Genomic DNA, 20535 nt, shown 5'->3' on the forward strand with positions numbered 1-20535 from the left:
TATGGAATCAATCTTCTTACTCGAGATAGACTCGAGCTGACAGAATTTCTTAAGGGAGAAGAGTTATTCCTACAATAGTAATAACTAAATATATTCCATTGTTTTAATCCCCTCTACAAAAAAAAATCGATTTATATAATTATTCCAGTATTACGTCTCGGTTCCGATGGCCACTTCCGGTTGCTTCACACCTGGTGTCGGACTAACTTCCGGTAGAGGGTGGCAAGTGACTGAGACGATCGTCATCGATTGGAGAAAGTCAAGGTTCTTGACCTCTCAAAAACTTAAGTTTAAGGTTCTATTCGCATAAGATATTCGAAAATGTTACGTCACAATAGTATTGATCTTAATCTGCGTTTTGCGGGTTTTGTCTAAGCCCTAACGATCTTAATACAAAATATTTTATAGTAAAAATGCTTCTTAGTGTCTTAAAAAAAAACGATAAATTTCATCGATTTTATACTTTTTCTGTATGAAATTCCAGGATAAATTTCTCGCCGCATACAGATTTAAGCAAAAGCCTGCAAATTACCTTTATCTAGAAGACAAACCCTCGATTATTCGATTATTATTATTATTATTATTGTTGATATTTAAATTAGTTTTTCTTAAATTTTACATGGTCTTAATTTAGATTCGGATACTTAACGAATGGGGGGTATTTGTTGAGCCGAATGGCGTTCTCTTTGACCTCAAATTGTTTCTAAGTATGACCTTGTCTACGTTGACCTCTTTAGTTCATACGATGTAGTTGGGTGCGGTCCAGTAATGAAGCGCGACGAATTCGACGGAAACGGAAATGAGGAAGCAGAGATGATTGGCATACAATTGAGATAAGAAAATCATCTCGAAATTTTTGACGAAAATTTTTCATCTAACGATTTATGTATTTTTAAACGCTCTATGACTTTTAGAAGTGTTAATCTTTTGTCTCAGCCATTCGCTGAATGCCAATGATCTAATTTCTAGAATCTCGGGTTTAGAACCTGATCGGAATTCAGATTGATCCGTGGTTCGAAAATCCAAACTGCAGCCCTCAGATAATAATAAACGATGGTTAATAAGGTGTAATTTTTATCGAGGACCATTATTAATTGAAACTATCCCATCCAAATTGGCATAACTCTTATCAATTGAGCACATTTGAGGCCCTACGCGCAATTTTCTCATAAGGCCTTTTACGTAAAACTGTGTTTTGAATAAAAAAAGGCAATAAAATCCTTAAATAATAACAAATTTATAATTTATTTATTTAATTTGTCTAGTTAATACACGACTTACAACGTTAACTTTTATGGTTTTAACTCGGCACATTGATCGATAATGCTGCCATAATTGTATAATAATGCCTTTTTACAGGCGTATTGTCTTTTTGCTACGTAACTTTTGAGGCCTCTCGAGGAGACGAGGCCCTAATCGCGCGCCCATTGGGTAATCCTTCGCCGAACCTTATCTAATGGTAAAAGTTACAACAAGAAAATAAAATTTATTAGGAATAATTTTTCTAAATATACTTTTCTAATATTGTAAAATATAGGCCGATAATAAAATTGATCGATAGGGAAATTTAACTTCTTTCTGACGATTTAAATACGGGTTGTTTGTGTATTTGGAACTTCTTTGCAGATCGATACATACTTTGCAGGCTCGAAATAAGGTTTTAAATTCGTTAATATATAAATAAATACGATTTTTTACGTGAAAGATCCATCTCACAACTACGAAATCCGGCTTTTTTTTTTTTTTTAAAGAGTTAACGATTTGCAAGACGATATCGACATTCTATTTCTGATCGTATCTATATGATTCATATGCCTGCTCTTAAAAGTTAATTCTTTCTGTCTCATCTCGTCCATCTTGCAGTCGGACATCTTTAAATTCCAATTTCGATTCGGCTCGGATCTTTATTATATATATATATATATATATATATATTTAGGGCGTTGGCATTTCTATCGATAATCACGTGACGGGACCGAACGTGCGAAACGAACTCTTCGGTCAGTTCCCGCAATTAAGTAGCGCTTTTATCTCACGCTCCCTTAAATCCCGACCTCTTTTATAAAAGTCGCGTCCAGTTTTGAATCGGACGGAATTCAAACGTAACCGACTCTATTAGCGCGGGTTGCCGCCAGGTGGACGAGGACGTTGAACCATGCCGGAAGTGACGTCGGCGAGTTGGAATGCGTCTGAACCCAGTAACTTCAAACAATTCGTCACGAAATGCGATTTCTTACACTCGGCGCCGAACGAAATTTCGAAACGATCCGACGAAAGAAATTCTAATTTTCGTAACCATTTAATTTTTTTTTCTTTGTTTTCTTTTTTAAAGTAAATTTCCGTTCGGTACCGTTCGAAATTTGACCTTTTTTTTTTTTTTAAATGCCAGCCTTAAGAGTGGTCCAAAATTTGCTCTTTCCTGCGTTTTTGGCAATTAGCGGATGAGATCGTTTAGGAAAAAGGCCAGAGTGGTAATTTATAGATTAGAAAATTTGTCTTCTCCGGATATTTTTAGTGTTGCGCAATAAAATCCGCAATCCAGTGGGGAAGTTCAATAAAAAGCATAGTGAACGTCTGGCTAACTCACTCAAAAATTCATAAAAATCCTCGGTATCCGGAAAAGAGGAGAGAAAACAAATATTTGGGATTCCTAACAAAATTTCCTAATAATAATAATAATAATAATAATAAAATTAAAATTACTGCTCTGTCTCTCTTAAGTTCACAATTAAAGGGTGATTCTTAATTTCCGAAAGCTGCCGAAATTTTTCGAGTTGGTAAATTCTACTTATCGTGAAATTGCCCGATGGTGCCACGTACAATTAATCACTCAAAAGACAAAAAAAAACAAAAATAACAAAAATAAAAATATAAAAAAAATTTCGTTGCTGTCGTTAAAACGGGAAGGAAGAAAAAGCGGTCGGAGACTAAAACCACCAAGACATTCCAGTTTAAATTCCGTAGAAAAAGTCAAATCGATCCGGTAGCAGTCGAGCAAAATAAAAAAAGAAAAAGAAAAAAAAGCAGAGCCGCATTGCTGCCAAAGGGAGGGGATAGAAAATGGCGACACACGTGGTGCGCGACCGGCCGAAACGCACGGGTCATGTGACCTGCAGCGCCGTCGCAATACGGCACGAGACGCGACTCCTCCCACCTCGAGATGCTCCAGTCGAGTCGCACGTGTGCAAGGTAAGAGTATGGGAGTAGGTTAGGCTTAACTAACCTTCCCTGGTATTAACGTCGGGGGAGGGTGTATTTCACGGGGTTTTTAGTAAGTTTAGGAAGGACGCACGCTGGGGTTAACGCCGCCTGTTAAAATTCCGGTGTCTTGGCCAGCTTGCAAGGTGAGTAACGCAGTTCCATTCCAGTCATTGCTCGCAGTTTAAAAGGTGAGGTTAGAACGTTCTGTAGTTTAAAGTTGATACCCGGGTAGAGTGCAGCGTATTATCGATTCGTCATCGAATCGTCTACGCAATTTGGCGTTAAAGTCGGCGCATGGTTTCTTATTGTGTAACTGCGTCGCACGGATCGACAGCGCGTAATGTACCGAAATTTCTATCGTATCCTACGCACGCCGAAGGAAAACGGGGTACGTTAGCCCCGGGCGTAATCTATCTTGCAACGTCTGGATCTGGCCGGATAATGCCATATTAAACAGTTAAATGTTACGACGCGGAATGACGCATTGAATCGGTTCTTAAATATTCACAGCATTTCCGGTGCCGCCTACCGTATTACAGATCACAACTCGGGGAATTCCTTTGACGTCACGTGACGAAGCTTAACGTAAAAGGGGGGAAACGACGGAAGCTGGGTTTATAGACCGAACGGGGATTTCGGGACGTCTTCGAAGGTCCGAGTGACTCTAAACGCGAAAGTTGGTCGAGCAGACGACGAAAATTTGCGATGAACAACCTAGCCGACGGCTATTACGCATGCGCCTAACCGAGGGTCGTTTCTGTACGCTTCACCTGAAGTCACGATCGTCTCTGCCCGTTCTAGAGGGATTTTTTAAAAAGTCTCCTCTGTTTTTAACGGTGAGTTTTTAATTTATTTACTTCCAAACTCTTAATTGGGTTGCAAATAAACGTTACGCTTAAAGTAGAAATGATATCTTCACGCGGGTGGAGAGGAATACGCAGTTGGTTAAGGATTGTATATTACGCCTTCTACAAGTTGTAGTTAAATTGTTCTGTGTGTGTTTTTTTAATTTTAATTTTTTAAAAGAAGTGTACGGTAGAGTAGAGAATGACGAAACAGAACTAGCCGCGTTCCGATGTTGGAAAGGCATTCTTACCCCTAGGCACAATCCCTTAAAGGTCGCTGCCCGTTTTGTATCAAAGGGTTAAAAACAACGCGTCGCTTCCACTAGAAAAATTTGTAAAAATTGTTAATGATTTTGGCAATTCCGAGAATCGTTGCGTGGAACGAATGCGTTTGTTTCACGAAAACACTCCAGCAAAATCCAAAGGTTAGTTAATATTGTCTTGCAGAAATCTCCAAGAAATTTGTAAAACTGCTTACGAATTTGAACAGGTGGCGTCTGTAACGAGGGTGTACGACTGTCCCGTTTCTTCTTAAAAAAAAAAAAAATTCTTTATAAAATTGATCGATCGATATTTAGTTTTGTTTAAAAGATTTATATATTGCTACAATTGATCGACGCTTGGTGCAATATTTTTTTTTTTTTTATTCCCACTCCTTTGCCTGGCTGCTGCTACAGGTGCGCGATTTCAAAACTTCGATTTCTTAGTATGTCATATATTTAAATTTTAGTGTTGTGGTTGGAGAAAAAATCAACACCTTAGACAAGTCGAAATTGGGTAGTGACGAATCTTCCGAGAATAGTTCCCTGATTCATGTGTTGTTGTACGTTGAGCTCGGATTCTTGTTACGTATTTCTCGTGTAACATATTTAAAAACTAAGTTTTCTATAAATGTGCTAAGAGAAGTGGTCTATTATTTTCAATATCCTTAAGTCCTGTTCGAAATTTCATTCGTATTTCCATAGTTGGATCTCTCGTTTTCTTAAGTAACTTGGTACCCAGAACTTTTCCAATGGTGTATAATTACGCACCAGCTTAGTTATGCGCTTTCGTAATGGCACTCGATTCTGCAAAACTGAAAAAATTTCAGATGTAAATTTCAGCCAGCGGAGAAATGGTCGAATTTCGGTGTTAAAAAAAGGGGGAGAACTATTTAATGATGCTTCTGATCATGCGAACGGTAGTTAGTATGCGTGGTACAACCCGTAACGTGCAAGAAACACGAAGGGAAAAAATAGTAGCCATGAAACATTAATGGGTTGCGTATAATGTTGGCATAGCAACTGGAAATTATGCTTGTCGAAAAAGGATCATCATTTTTTTTTTTGCGCATAAGTAGAGTTATGATTTGGCAGTCATTAGTCAGAAAATGGAACTTCAACGATTATTTAGAATCGAATATCGATTTAATCGCGAATTGGTTGAGCTTGCGCCATTTCTCCATTTCTTCCTTAGGCACAAGAGTTCCATAAACCCTGGTCCTCAGGTCGAATACCCAAACGATTAAATATTAAAGAATCTCGGGCAGTTGGGAAAGCAGTGATCTTGTAATCAGAGAAAGCGCTGATATCATATTGTTTGTCAGACCTGTTACTGGCATATTTTATATATAGTTTTTTCCAGAAGTGCGAAGAAAAAAATTTCGGTAGTAGTACTTCAGTTGTCTTTACATGCCTTATATGACGTAACAGTCTGCAGTTAGTAAGAGTTTTAGATCTTAATTAGGCTGCCAGATTTTTCGCTTGGAAAAGAGGAAAGAGTGGGTGTTCCAACAGCAATTCTAGAATAAACTGTTCTATCTACAATTACAATAATTGTAATAATTATTGTGTTCCATTTCTCATGACCCTTTTAAAAAAATTTGCAATACGGTTTTCTAAACGTCTTTTCAATTGGGTTCAAAACAGGAACCGCACACAGGATACCCGCTAGTGTTGTACCAACGAAGACTATTCGATGAATATATACGGTACACCGTGCTTTGTTTAATTAGGCGGGAGAATGTCCCATTATTATTATTATTATTTTATCCTGTTATCGGATGTCCGTAGCACCGCAAGGTACAGACGTGGGAGTATCGTCGTCTTCGCTGTGCCGTCTGAAGAAGAAAAAAGCTGTCACCGTGCTGGTTCTTCACGTGAGACGTCCACAGTAGCTGCTGGACACGGCACAAGATATCCGTCGATTCTTGTGCGTGTGACAGCGGCTATCGTATAACGTCATGTATCATCCAGACGGAAGAAACGATTAAATAAGAGAACTCCCGGTTCGAATACCGGAGATGATCTGCACAAAAAAAAGGTAAGATCGATTTTTTTTTATTCCGCTATAGGCAAATAATCCTTGTTACACTTAGCCCATGTGGCTTCTGTCCCACGAATTGCATTTTCCGAAACATTTCTCTCCTTTAAAATGACCTTGTAATATCTAATTGATCACGTGATAATAAATGGGTATATCACGTGATAAAAATAATTTTCCCCCCGATTTAGTTATTTATCACGCATGGCCGTCTTCGCAGTCACGTGACGCGTTCGGTCCTAAGAGCGTACGATGTTTACCGCGTACTTCGAGTAATAAACCAAAAAGCGAGCGCTCAAACTCGATTAATTATCCATTTTATGTAATTATATTTAAGGAAGAGCATCCGTAAGGGCCCGAGTTTGTAGTGCGACGAAAGTACAGCGAAATAATGCCCCTTGTGTTCGCAGGTACTGTACTCACATTTACTAAAGATATGAATAAACTTAAGCTAGTTTAAATTATATTACGGCAAAAGGAATAGCAATGTTCATCCCAACGCCTTCTCTCGCAATATTTTATTCGTCAGTCTAGACGGTGGGAGTGAAAATTCGATATTGCCAGTTCACTGACACTTTGACATTAAAACCGATGAGAGCGTAGCGCCATCTTTTGTCCGGTAAGCAAAATTGCCGCTTCGGGTTTCTCTCGCATGTTTCGGTTAAATTAACGGCCTTTAAAATTATAATTTCGATTAAAAACAAACACCACATTAAAAGATAAAACCAAAAGAAAACAAACGTTTTAAAAATATATCGATAAATTGACGCCATTTTTATTCGATAATTTAAGAGAAATTCATTGTTGTGCGTCATAAAACACTTGAGAAACGTTATAATTAGGAAATATTGATGATATTTGAAATTTTTTTCGGTTCGAGCGCAGAAAAATATTTGGCTTAATCCAATAATCATAATGATGATTAACTTTTAGTAAGAATTGATTACAGTATTATTTTTTTTTTCCTGCCAGTTCCAATATTTGATTACATCTAAGAACGTGACTTTAAATATCTAAATTTGTATACGATAATGTTAGAAATTTAGATTTGAAATATGATTTAAAGCTATGTTAAAGTAATAGAAGGAAGTTGAGAAATTGACCATTGCCAAAATCCAGTTACCGACCGCGTTAGGATGCTAATGTTCGTGATGCAATCGATTGGACTATTGATAAGTACCAACTTAAACTAGTTAACTTTTACTTTATGAATTAGAAACTTTGAACGTATCGAATACTTTTTTAAAGAAGCTGGCAACGCTGTTGCGGGACTTTCCCGGCGTTATTTGTTTTCATCCCTAATAATTGCTACTTTTAAGTCTCCAGATTGGTTCGGGAGATATTAAAGGAGTGGGCCGTATCTCTTGAACAAAACGTACGATTTTCCTGAAAATTTCTAGAAACATTTTCCCTTAATATGCAAACTTGCCTGCAAAATTTCAGAAATTTTCGATAAAGGGCACGAAAGTTATTAAGCTTCAAAGTGGGCGAAGAAAATCGTGCCCCCACTCATTAATACCATAATGTGGAAATACTTTGGTTTTAGAGTGGATACTTTGCACCACTTTGCAAATCACGTTTACCGACCTGTGGCAAGTAAAATATGAATAATTTTAAATATTTAAATATATTTCATATTTTACTTGTCACAGCTCTGTAAATGTGATTTTGTAAAGAAGCCTCTTTAGGAGCAAAGTTCCCCACATTATGGTATTCACATATACAGAAAAAATCTCCCAACTTTTTTGCATCTCTCACGTTTTAAGATCCCCGAATCCACCAAAAATATAAAAATATTAGAAGGGCCATTTTTTAACTAATCGATATACTTTCCCTGTGTTATATATAACAGCCGAGAAAGTAAAAATCCCTTATAAACAAACTTATAAGTAACAAGAATATTTTAAATTGCAATTAAATTTGGCCCAACTGGATAATTTGCAAAAACAGCAAATCCATTTGGGCGAAACCTTAGTCGCAATTTAAAATACTTTTTCCATTTTTATGACTTTGAAGTGCTCACACGTAACTAAATCTACATAATTTTTGCTCCAGTTTGCATTCTTAGATAATCATTAAATATTTTCATTTTAAAATTCCTACGGCAATCCAACAAGTGCCAATATTGTTTTCTCGATTCATTCAGACTCGAGCCGTGTGTAAATATGTTTTATCAAACGTGTAACATTTTATCGACCACGAATATCGCTCGGAATACTGTACAGTACATCACTATACAAAGTAATATTGTTGTAACATTAATACTTAAATTTCGCGAGTTTTTAAGCCCTGCTACTGATGCCAGCTCTGTATCTAAAGGAAAAATTTTGAATCATTGCCAAATTAAGACGGAATGCCTTAGTTAAGTGAACCCTGTTAGGAACAGAGGTCACGTGAAATTATCTTTCATTAAAAGCGGGCTTCTGACCCACGGTTTTCATTTTTAGCTCCGTTTTTCGCGCCCGTTCTTCAGATAATTCAACGTAAGATAGATTTACGAATATTACTCTGGAAGGGAAAATATGGAGTTTTGAAACGACATTCGAACTTGATCTTTTGTCATATTGAATTTCAGTTTTTTTTATACGTTACATTTACAGAAAAAAACTTATTTTTTAGGTCGGAGGGACCAGAACATAATTTGACTTCTGTTAAGTAAAATTATTGTGTATTTAGCGCTTTAAATAAGAAAGTTTAGACGCCATTTTGTAATTATAGTATTACTTTCCCGGCTGTTATGTATAACAGAGGGAAAGTATGACGATCGATCAAAAAACTGAACCTCAAGATCTTTACATTTTTGGACCCCAGACCTCCAAAAATATAAAAGCAATAAAAAAAGCCCATTTTTTAATGTATGGGTGTATGTTTGTATGAGGGGGCACGATTTTGTTCACTCACTTTGAAGCTTAATAACTCCTGTGCCTTTTGTAAAAAACTTCTGAAATTTCGTAGTGAGGTTCGTGTATTAGCGGCGTTGATGCTATTAAATTTTGGTGGTTAAAGGTCGAGGGGATGGCGAGATAGCGGGGTCACGTGTCATATCTTCAGTGGGATCGCTCTTATGAAGATTTTAGTCGTTATTTACAGTTTTTTTTAAAAAATAAAACTCATCTCTACAGTCAAAGTTAAGCTTTTTGCCTTTTCATAATAATAATAATAATATAAAAAGTTTTTAATAAAAATCTCGTAGCAGATGGCGCCAGACACAATTTTAACTCTTGCCGGGAAAGTTACGCAACTCATTGCTGGATGTTTTTTTCTCTAATTATAGTAAAGTAAAACGCAAATTTATTAAATAAATTAATCTTAAGTTGCCATGTCTCTCATTCTTTCATCATACATCATAGAAAATTTAAGCTGTTAAATTTGATTTTTAAGTATATTTTCCAGCTCGAAAAATTAATCCTCTAGCCAAAATTTATGGAAATGAAATTTATATTTCAAACATTTTATAGGTTTATTTTAAAACATTATACAAATTCTCATTATAATTATATAAATATATTTGTGCAATGAGGATTGCGTAGTATTGGCAAGATGTGCAAGGTCTGTTAACAATACTTAATTCGCATTGCAAAAGCGGTTTTTTGTGTAATTTTTGAGAATTTAAATTATATTGGCAGTAGCCTAATAGTAAAAACCTACGTAATACGGGTATTTTTTTCTGGTTTGGCAGACTTCGTTTTGAAACAGGTTTTTTTTAACACACACACACACACACACACACACACATATATATAAATTATATTAAATATATTATATATATTAAAAAATCGATCCGTTCCGAAGAATTTTTCCTCTTTAGACAGGTTTCCGTTTTATTCGGGTTTCGTTTTGAACAGGTTTACTGCATATAAAATATATTTATTAGCAGTGGACTGATGGAATTCATCGGTCTTGAATTGTTTGTATAATAATAATAATTGTTTAAATTATAACTAATAAATACAGAAGCTAAATGAATTTATCGCATGCAGAAATAGGGGGGAATCGAAAATTGAGTTAAAATTTAAATTCTCTACGAGAGATTCTAATACGGTAAAGCTTGTATAAACCGGAATCGCACGGTACCGAATTATTTTTTTTTTCGTTTTAGACAGGTTTTACAGGTATTGGAATTTGGATCAGATTATATAAAAAGCCAATATTATACTAGTAAAACCTGTAAATCCGAATCTTTATGATCAGATTTACAAAGAACATTAGAGTTTCCAACTGTAAAGGCTAAGATTATATCAATAGCTAAAAATTACAATATGTAAAAGTGATATGAAATAATTGACCGATCATGTTAATACTTACGAACTGATCTGTAAATTTTAATACATCTTTTTATGATTGCAAATTATAAAAAGCGCACATACATATTTGTGCTTGTATGTGCATATAGACCTCTTACACATACATTATCATGCCTGTAGGTACTGTACGTACAGTACATAGACACGTTAATCTCACGTATGTTTTAATATGTATGCCTTAGAAAACTCATTACAATCCTCATTCTATTTCAAATATAAAATATATCTGTCATTTTTCAAAGCTGGAATTTAACGCATTTTTCGGAAATTTATTCTAATCTAATAGTGCAAAGAATTTTTTCCTCCTCCAGGCCGACTTTTTGCTTTTTATGAGATTAGTTGATTGTAAAATGAAAGAAAAACCAAAAAAGAAGATTCTGCACTGGAATGAGGAAGTGATAATGTGTAAACAAATTGAGACGCATTAGTAAACAGCAGTTATCCGTGTTCATTTTTCAAATTGAAAGAATTTCCCACGAAAACATATTTTTCTTTAAAAAAAAAAAATGCTATTTTAAAATACCAAAAATTAATATTTGCTTTCAGTCGTTTATTTACTGAGTATTTAATTTATAACGATCAACAAATTAAAAATTGTTCCACCGAACAGTATTTCGTGCACCGGACGAGATAACAACTAACCTACCTTTCCTTTACAATACTCTGCAATTTGTGCTCTAGAGAGGGAAAACGGAGCTCTTTGTCCTCCCTGGGGTCGTGTATAAACTTCCATAAATAATAATAGTAAGTGATTAAGATATGTAACCTTACACCATCGACCTCGGAAAACTGTCTTTTTGTATTGTTGCAAACCGTATTCTATAATCTAATTGTAAAACAATAATCCCAAAATTTAACAATTAGATGTAATTGTTACCAAACTTTGTCCCTCTCTGGAAAATTTTCCTCCCACGCCCATGACTGTATGTATTATTGTTGTGGTAAAGTACTATATACCATGCCATTCGTTAGAATATTGATACTATCCCCACCTTGTGTACTTTGAATATTAAAGATCTTATATCGGAATTATCTTACCATAACAATTATTGTACAAGATGATTCAAAACCTGCTTCAAAACCTGAACTTATTTCTATTCAGTTTCTAATGACGTTTGCTGTGTTCTTATAAACTTAAATTTTGGAGCTGACATGGTTATTTGACCCCAGCTTTGAGATCTGTCGAGGATGTTCTTTAGTTTTCTTAGTTTATTTTTTTGCAGTTTCTATCAATTTGTAGAAGTTTCGTAGAATAGATTTTCATATGGTAAAAAGACCTATGTTTAGAATTGCTCCTGTTGATGATTTTGTGAATGGATCGGTTTTTGAAAGAGACACGAGGCATTACGATTTCTTTGTTCTTCGTTCGTATTTTGTATGCATCCGTGTACATTAATGATCACTCAAAATAGGAGACAATTAAGTCGTCCAGCGTGTTCAATTTGTTCTATAAGAGGTAGTTTACAATTTTTTAATAATAAATAACATGATTACTATTAATTACATTTTCATCAGTTCATTTCTATCAAAATATCTTAAAAGCCTGAAAACTTGAGCATGATTTGCACCTTTGAAAAAACATCGAAGTTGTGAATCATTACAATTAACTTACAACTCGTCTAATGTTCGTATTCTCAAGCAAGGATCGAGATTTAGAAAAAATTATCCAGATTAGAAATTCAGCTCTTTCATAAAAAGTTGAACTTCTTTCCTGGCCATATAATTGTCTAATTTTCATACTTGAACACTTTCAAACTGCATTCTTCACTTGTACAGTACGTTTAGATACGTACAGTAAAACCTGCGTAAACCGGAATATTTTTCCGGCTTGGCAGGTTTCCGTTTTGAACAGTTTTACCGTAAAAAATAAAAAAATAAAAAAAAAATTGCTCCGTTTCGAAGAATTTCCTGTTTAGGCAGGTTTTACTGTTCACGCAGTTTTTAAATTTTCTAAACGAAAAAATAATTAATTCCTGTTATCTGTATCACACTAAATGATCTGAATTGATGCATATTAATCTTCATTTGTCTGTTAAATATTAGTATATAAAGTAATATAAGACCGATTTCTTCGCGTTTAAAGTTCTTATTTCCAAGAATATGCTTCGTATACTTTCACTCTTGTATTTCTAGAATCTATTTCCTGTACATTAGAAACGTCTCCTCCTCGAACGATGATACGAAACTCGTAAATATAAAGTATCACATGGTTATGAACATTTAATCGATTTTATACTAATTTACGACGTTTTAATTTCTGTTTTATATTTTAGAATTTAAAACTGGCTTAATTCTATAAGAATACTTGATATTTAAATTTATTTTACAAAAATTAATCACGCAAATACAGTATTTTTATTAAAATTCTTGTGTAAAATCAACGATAAACTTCGTAAAGCGGCGCCATTTTGTAGGCCGATTTCGATAAAACACTTAGAAATCAATTCCTCGGGTGTTTTCCGCCATCTTGTTCGTATAGATGCCGCTAGTCGCTAATTCGAATTGGCGCTAGTATCGATCGAGACGTTCTCTGATTGGTTGTCGAGTTTTTCAAACTTTCTGAAGACCAATACCCGCCAACTTTCCTGTTGAGCAGCACGTTTTGTGACGTCAAAATCGACACTTCAGGCAGCAGCACGAAGGCAACAGTACTTGAAATGCTTTCATTAATCCTAGCAGAGAAATATTTAAATACATTTCACTGTCAATAATTTCATTAAAATTGTTCTTGTATGATTGAATGTTAATTTCGTGTATATTATAAAAATACATGAAATTTTTAAGTACGTTATTGTATTTTTTCGATAGTATAATTCACTGATACTAGTTAACACCAAATATAAATGATAGAAATAGATTGAAAGTAAAATAATTTCTCTTAATTTACGTAGTTAAAACACAGGCAGTAAATAATGTTTAATAAATATTTTAAAGTTAATTATTTTTGAATTTTTATTAAAAAAAGAATCTGAAAAATTTAGTTCAATACTCTCAATGGAAAAAGTATAATCTCAATGTAAATAACATAGTCAAAGAATATTAAAATACATATTTAGTGAAATTTCTTGCTTTAAAGATGAGAGGGGAAAAAATTAATATTAATATCTTGCAATATGTCTTAGAATGCTTTTCAAAAGTACAGTACATTCTGAACAGATAAAATAATACGATTTATCTATTTCCAAGTCATAATTTTCCTTTGCTGAAAACTACTCGTGATTTTGATTATTATGCAAAACTTGTTGAATAAAATTACGATTCAACTGAAACAATGGATAAGGATAAAAATTCCAAAGTTTTATCTGTTATTAGTGTTTACTGTTCAAAGATATATTTATCTCCTTAACTTGCACCGAAGCTTCTTCAGTTCTCGTATTTTTATTTCTATGATAGCCAATAACAATAATATCCTGTTATCTGTTAAAAAGTGATGGCGTCATCAATATTAATATCATCTGAAATATCAGAAAATGTATTAAATTCGGGTTTTATAATTCCACTCCGTGTTAACATAAGTCTACAGGCTGTATTTATTATAGTTCCATACATGGGAGTCGGCAGGAAATTTGCCAGGGAGCAAAGCTTGAAAACGAATAATCCCATCAATAATTAATTATTTTGGGGATTTTCACAAGTAGATTATACAATACAGTATTGCATCAAATCTTCTCATGGTTCAGGGTGTAAGGTTATCTCAAACACTTCTACGATTATAATTTGTGGGATTTTTTTTACTCGGTCCCCGAGAGGCCCTCTCGTTTGCCCTTCTATGGTTCTATATACACTATGCTGGTTTCTGTCTCCTTCCATGATCCAATTTATTAGTTTTAAATTGTGAAATAGAATTTAATGGAGATGAAAAATTATCTCTTAATGTGTTTAAGTTTAGTATGTTAAAATTAAAGGATTTTAATTGTTTAATGGGTTAGTTGCTTAACATATGCAATATTCTAATTGTGCAAAGATTAATTCGTATAATACAGTAAAACCTGTCCAAACGGAATCTGAATAAAGCGAACCGATACTGTGTGCTTTATTTTATATATGTAATTTTATTTATTTTAAAGTAAGAAAATCCCTTTTAGATTTGTAGACAATGTTTGGAAGGTTTTGGTCTATCAAGGAAACCTTGAAAGACCGAAACCTACTTTGAGAATTTAAATGCACACATTCTACTTTCTATTATAATTATTCTATTATCTGAATGCACAAGACAAGAATGAACGCTATTTTATACTTTTCAACTACCATCCCACCCCCTTGTAACAGTCCGTAACGGTTCACCTCCATAATTACGTAACACACATCCTTGATCAGCCCTCTGAATTGTACTAAGAAATAATACCTGGCAATTGTAACACCCCACCCAATGTAACGCATCGTAACGATTACACACATACCCACACACATCTGCGTTACATAATTTATGGACATCCCTAACTTCAACGACAGATCTCTCTTCAACCGCTCCATGCCATTTATAAATGCAGATCATCGCCATTCTATAATTACTGCTGAATAATGATTAAAATTCAATGATAATGCCACGTAATGAAGATCAGAGATTTACAGAAGCACCAATTTATAGAGGCGTTTTTTCTCGGCTCTGTGGGCATTATAAAGGCCTTTTTCACCCATATCAAGTAGGATGTGGCCAGGCTCATATAATGTATGGGGATAAACGTATTTTGGGCAAACATGCCCATAAAATCCTTGAAATTTTAACATTGAGCATATGATAGGTTAGATTTAATACCCGAAATTCTATTTTTCTCTCAAATATAACTTTTGGAAATTCGTATGTCCATTATAAATAGAAGATTACGTGCGATTTCATGGTCTGAGAACTGAGAATAATGCGATCAATTCAAGGAAATAAGAGTTAACATCGTAACAAATATTAGTTTATGCATATTTTGAAAGACCATAAAATGATTTATTCATGAATTTCCATTTATACTTACGCATGTCATCTCTAAGCACATTCCTATATTCATTTTTAATGCGAATCTTCATTGGATTTTCATATTTCACACAGTGATATCATCTGTTGGCGCAATGTGATGTGAAAGAATGACGTTACTATAGTGACGTATTATAATACATCAATTATTTTATCGTCGATAGCGTTGCCTACGAAAGTCCAATGCAGCGGTATGAAAAGTAAAATTTTTTCTCATACGATCATATAAAATGAATAGTAAAGTACAGTAAAACCTGTGCAAACCGGATTCGCACGATACCGAATATTTTTCCGGTTTGGCAGGTTTCCGTTCTAAACAAGTTTTTTTTTTTTTTAACATAGAAAATCGCTCCATTTTGACGAATTTTTTCCGTTTAGAAATGTATTTATAAAATGAAATTGACACAATGCTGGCCTGCAATGTTTAATCATACTTTAATTTAAAAACCATGTGACTTCCTGTCCACACCGGAAGTTCCTATTAGTTAATTGGACTTCTGGCAACTAAGCTTTCCGTATGTGGTTTCGATTTTCATCTAACTCCGTTCTCGAAATTAACTTCAAAATCGGATCTTTAGGATGAACGAAGATCGGTTCTTAAATGGACACTAAAGGACACAGCGCAAACCTCATGGAAAATCGATCCCGGTTGATTTGAGTGAACATTCGATTTTTTTGGTTCCTGTGTTTCCGATCAAAAGTCTCCACAGGCACAATGCCAAAAAGCGGACGGTTTTCGAGTGCCCAAGATGGAAAAACAGTCATTCACGCAAGTGTTGTGAAGTCCTAAATCTTTTTCATTTCAAAACATAAAATACGTTTTAAAACTTTGTTGATGTTACGTATTATTATCTGGACTTCCTTGTAGAGAATTATTTAATAGGCGATGCACGGGAGTTTGAGTTACTATATTAATAGACGCAGCGCTCTCTTCTGTGGCACATGGCACCCTTTTCACAAGTCACTCCAACGAGACTCGATAACGGTCGAAAAGGAACCCTCTAGACATATTATTTTATACTTTGAAACGAAAAAGATTTATGGCTTCACGTCACGTGCCTGTATGACGTGTTTCAGCATCTTGGGCCCTAGATATTTCAAAAATTGTTCATTGTTTGATTTCATGCCTATGGAGACATATGATGAAACCACTAGAACTACAGAATATTCAGCCGAATTTACCCAGACCCATTTCCCAATAGGTTTGTGCACTGTCCTTTGTATTTAACTTCCCTTGATTTGTTTTTCCCCCTATATCTTTAGAATTAAGACTTCTTAAGAATTTAAGGAAGAAACCAATGCTTTAGCGAAGACAGTGGAGCTTTATAGTTTCATGGAGCCCAGGCAAATTTGAATTAGGAGGTCCCATGTACTGTACAGTGTTAACTTTAAACCTTTGTCTTCGGGGAAATTTTCTGGTAGGAATCTCTTCTTATGAAAGATTGGTTTGGGGCTCTGTTGGTGGAAGCCCTAGGCAATTGCCCTTTTTGTCCTTAGGATAACACGCCACTGAGCTAAGGATAATTATATATTTTTATAAGCTACTTAATTATTCTTTTAAATTAAAATGATGTGTTTAATCCTATGTTAATCGTCTATCACACTAGAATTAAAATTGATATGAAATCAGCAAAATCATTCGCTTTATCCGAAATTAATTGTCTGTCTGTCTCATCATTTCGAAAGTTCTAAAGTTCGAAAGTTTTATTTTATAAAATTAATTTTCAGGTAATTTTCCTCTTGGCTGTTTTTACATTTTAGACATTATCCAGTGGTTATTTGATGAATTTATTTTATTCAAAATTAGATATTAAGCAAAAAGCATTTAAGATGATGTATTTATTTTATCCGAATTTTTCCATATTTTTTCCCCGTTTTTATTTTTGTTAGAGAAAAGGAATTTATCCTCTGTTTTGCTCATTTTTTACCGTTTCTATCCAATATATTCCTCTCACTTTCCTGTAGAATTCGTTATTATGGATAAAATGTAGAGAGCAAATCATGTTTGCGTATACATTTAAAGGAATGGACGTATATTGTGACATTTCAATTGTGTTCGCGTATAAACACCTTCATAACATTTAAATTTTTCAATGTTATGAAGAATTGCTTGATACTTTATAAATTAAAATCCTGATTTATAAGCTTAAGTTTTAAAAAGAAAATAGCTAAAAATCATGAAAGTTCAGCAATATTTAGCACTGTTTTTTTTTTCTAATTCATCTGAATAACCAAAATTATTAAGTAAAATTGTTAAGCAACGTTTAATTTTGATGCATTTTCTTATAACCATTGTATGAGCTAAGCAAAGATATTACGACAGCTATAAAATATATACTAAACATTGTTTAAATAACAATCGAGATCGTGTATTGCATCTTAATACAATAGTTATAATGTCTCGTTTTATCCTTTTGTTTACATTACTTGATCTGCTATCGGAATCAATCTTTCTGCACTCCCTCTAAAGCTTTCTGGATCCATTGTTTCCTTTCTGCACTCCCCTCTAAAGGAAACAATGATCAAGAAAGCTTTAGAGGGGGTGCAGGAAGGAAAAATATGCCTTATAAAATTTTTACTACCCGAAATACTAGAGAACCTTTCATCCTGCGACCTCCTAGATCCTCCTGGTTGATTCCTACTCTCGGCATATTATAGAAGAAACGAAATTCATCATAAAGATTTGATTTGTATTATAACTTTGATATAATTTATATTTTATATATTACTTTCAATCATAAAATATATAATAATATGATATCGATAATAACGTCACGGCTGCGAAAGCAGATGTATAGATTTACCTTCCGATTGACATTGCGATAACCTTGGCCTTGAACATGCATTGAAAGGAACAGACAACTGATCATTGCACACTAATCCACGTGCTACAAAGAACTATTGTGTAATTTTTGTGATCGGAAGGAATCGAATTAAAATTATCTGACGTCACTCATAACGTTATATACGAGCGCTTGCATTCCAAGATGGTTTCATGCCTGATAAAGGACGAGTACAATGGATTGCCCGAAATCGTAAGAACACTTACAAGATAGTGTCTAGTTAAAGACAATGATGCATTCAAAATGCTGTAAGAACCTCGGGCGATAGAAAAATGTCTCCATTATCAGGAAAATTCCAGAATTGTGGAGAGAGAGGGGGGAGGAAATCGTTTCATAAAGGTATTCATTTTATAACAAAAACAATCATTTCGAAATATTTAAGTTGTGAAAAAATATTTCAACAAGGTAGTTCTATTATTTGAGAAAATTAATCTCTGAAACTGCAAAGTTAAGCGTATTTCGTGTAGGAATGAATTTTATTACCTAATTTAAAATCAAAAATTGGGGGTATATTTTCATTCAAGCGATCTCTTGTACAGTATTTTATAACTAAAGATACAGTGATCAAATTAAAATTTTGTTTTTTATTTAGTTCTGTTTCTTAATATCATTTATGGTTTTATGCAAGTTTCATAATAGAACAATCCTATTTAATAAAATTCTTAAAACACTAATAGCTCTTGCATGTAATGGGAATTAATTATAATGTTTAATAGAAACATCGTCTATCATGTGATCTCAGATAATTAGCACGTAACTTCACGTCTTTCGATCATTTTTGATCTGTTAATTAATACGAGCCTAACGATTTAAAAATGGAGTAGTTATAAAATAGTATCCCAGTCTATTATGAAGTTATTGATGACTGAAAAGTGTGTGAAATCCCATAAAAGAACTGGTGGAAGCAGGTTGAAAAGTAAAAGCTCAACTTAAAGGAAACTTTTGAAAGTCGTGGCATAAGAATAGTGGAAGCAGATTTGACAGTAAGACTCAATGTGTGTATAAAGGTCACATTACAGACTACGATTACAGGAAATTTTGGGTGAAGCAATGTCACCATGATAACCGTTACAGAAAAAGGCTTCGAGCTTTACTTTGTGCCTTAAACTTTCTTCATTAATATTGCTCAAAGATGCTCTAATGTTCAGCCAAATTATTGTGGGTGCAACGACTTTAAGGCATGTTTTCAAATTATTTATTATCAATGGTGACATTGATGATAAGTAATTTGGATGAATATGGGATGAAGCAAAGTCATGGTGACATTGCTTCATCCAAAATTTCCTGTAGTTGTAGTCTATAATGCGCACTTTATTCACATGTCGAATCTACTTTCGGTATTTCTATTCCATAACTTTCAATCGTTTCCTTTAGATATTTTGCTGAACTTTACGTTTGAACCTGGTTTCACCAGTTTTTTATGGAAATTATAATGAGATTTAAATTAATGAATCATGGAGTCATATTATGATGGATAGTAAACTATAATAGATCTATTCTTGATACCAGTTATTTAGTTGTATAATGACAAGTAGACTGAATTAGGTAAAGATCTTACGCTAAATACAATACAAAGAGTAAGAATATACTGGCACATACTGTAAGTATAGCGCAAGTTAAAGTTGTTTACGTCTAGGATTTATGCAGATGATTCTATATATCAAGTGAATTCGTCTTACTTGGAACATAAAGCCATTCAATCCAGTTATTTTAGAAGATACTATCACGCCAGTGATCATCTGAGTGAAAAACCTTTTGTTCATGTCTTTTGTCGAGAAATATTTAAAGATGTTTATCATGCGCACATAACGTAAAGCAACGAAATTAGCAATAGACACGTCAAGATAAAGGTAATAACTTCATGTACTGTTCAAGTATAATATTCATAATAAACATCACAGATCAAAGCTTCTGTGGCGCGTTATAGCTTCACCGAGCTTAGGCAAATTTAAATGAGGGGACCCCACGTACAGTGTTGACTTCATACATTTTTCTTCGAGGGGATTTTTTGGGGAAAATATTTTCTTACAATATATTGGTTTGGGCCTCAGGCAATTGCCCTTTTGCCCATAGGATAA

The sequence above is a fragment of the Centruroides vittatus genome, unplaced genomic scaffold (assembly GCF_030686945.1).
Source record: "Centruroides vittatus isolate TY-2023 unplaced genomic scaffold, ASM3068694v2 contig_1246, whole genome shotgun sequence".
In the NCBI taxonomy this organism is placed as follows: domain Eukaryota; kingdom Metazoa; phylum Arthropoda; class Arachnida; order Scorpiones; family Buthidae; genus Centruroides; species Centruroides vittatus.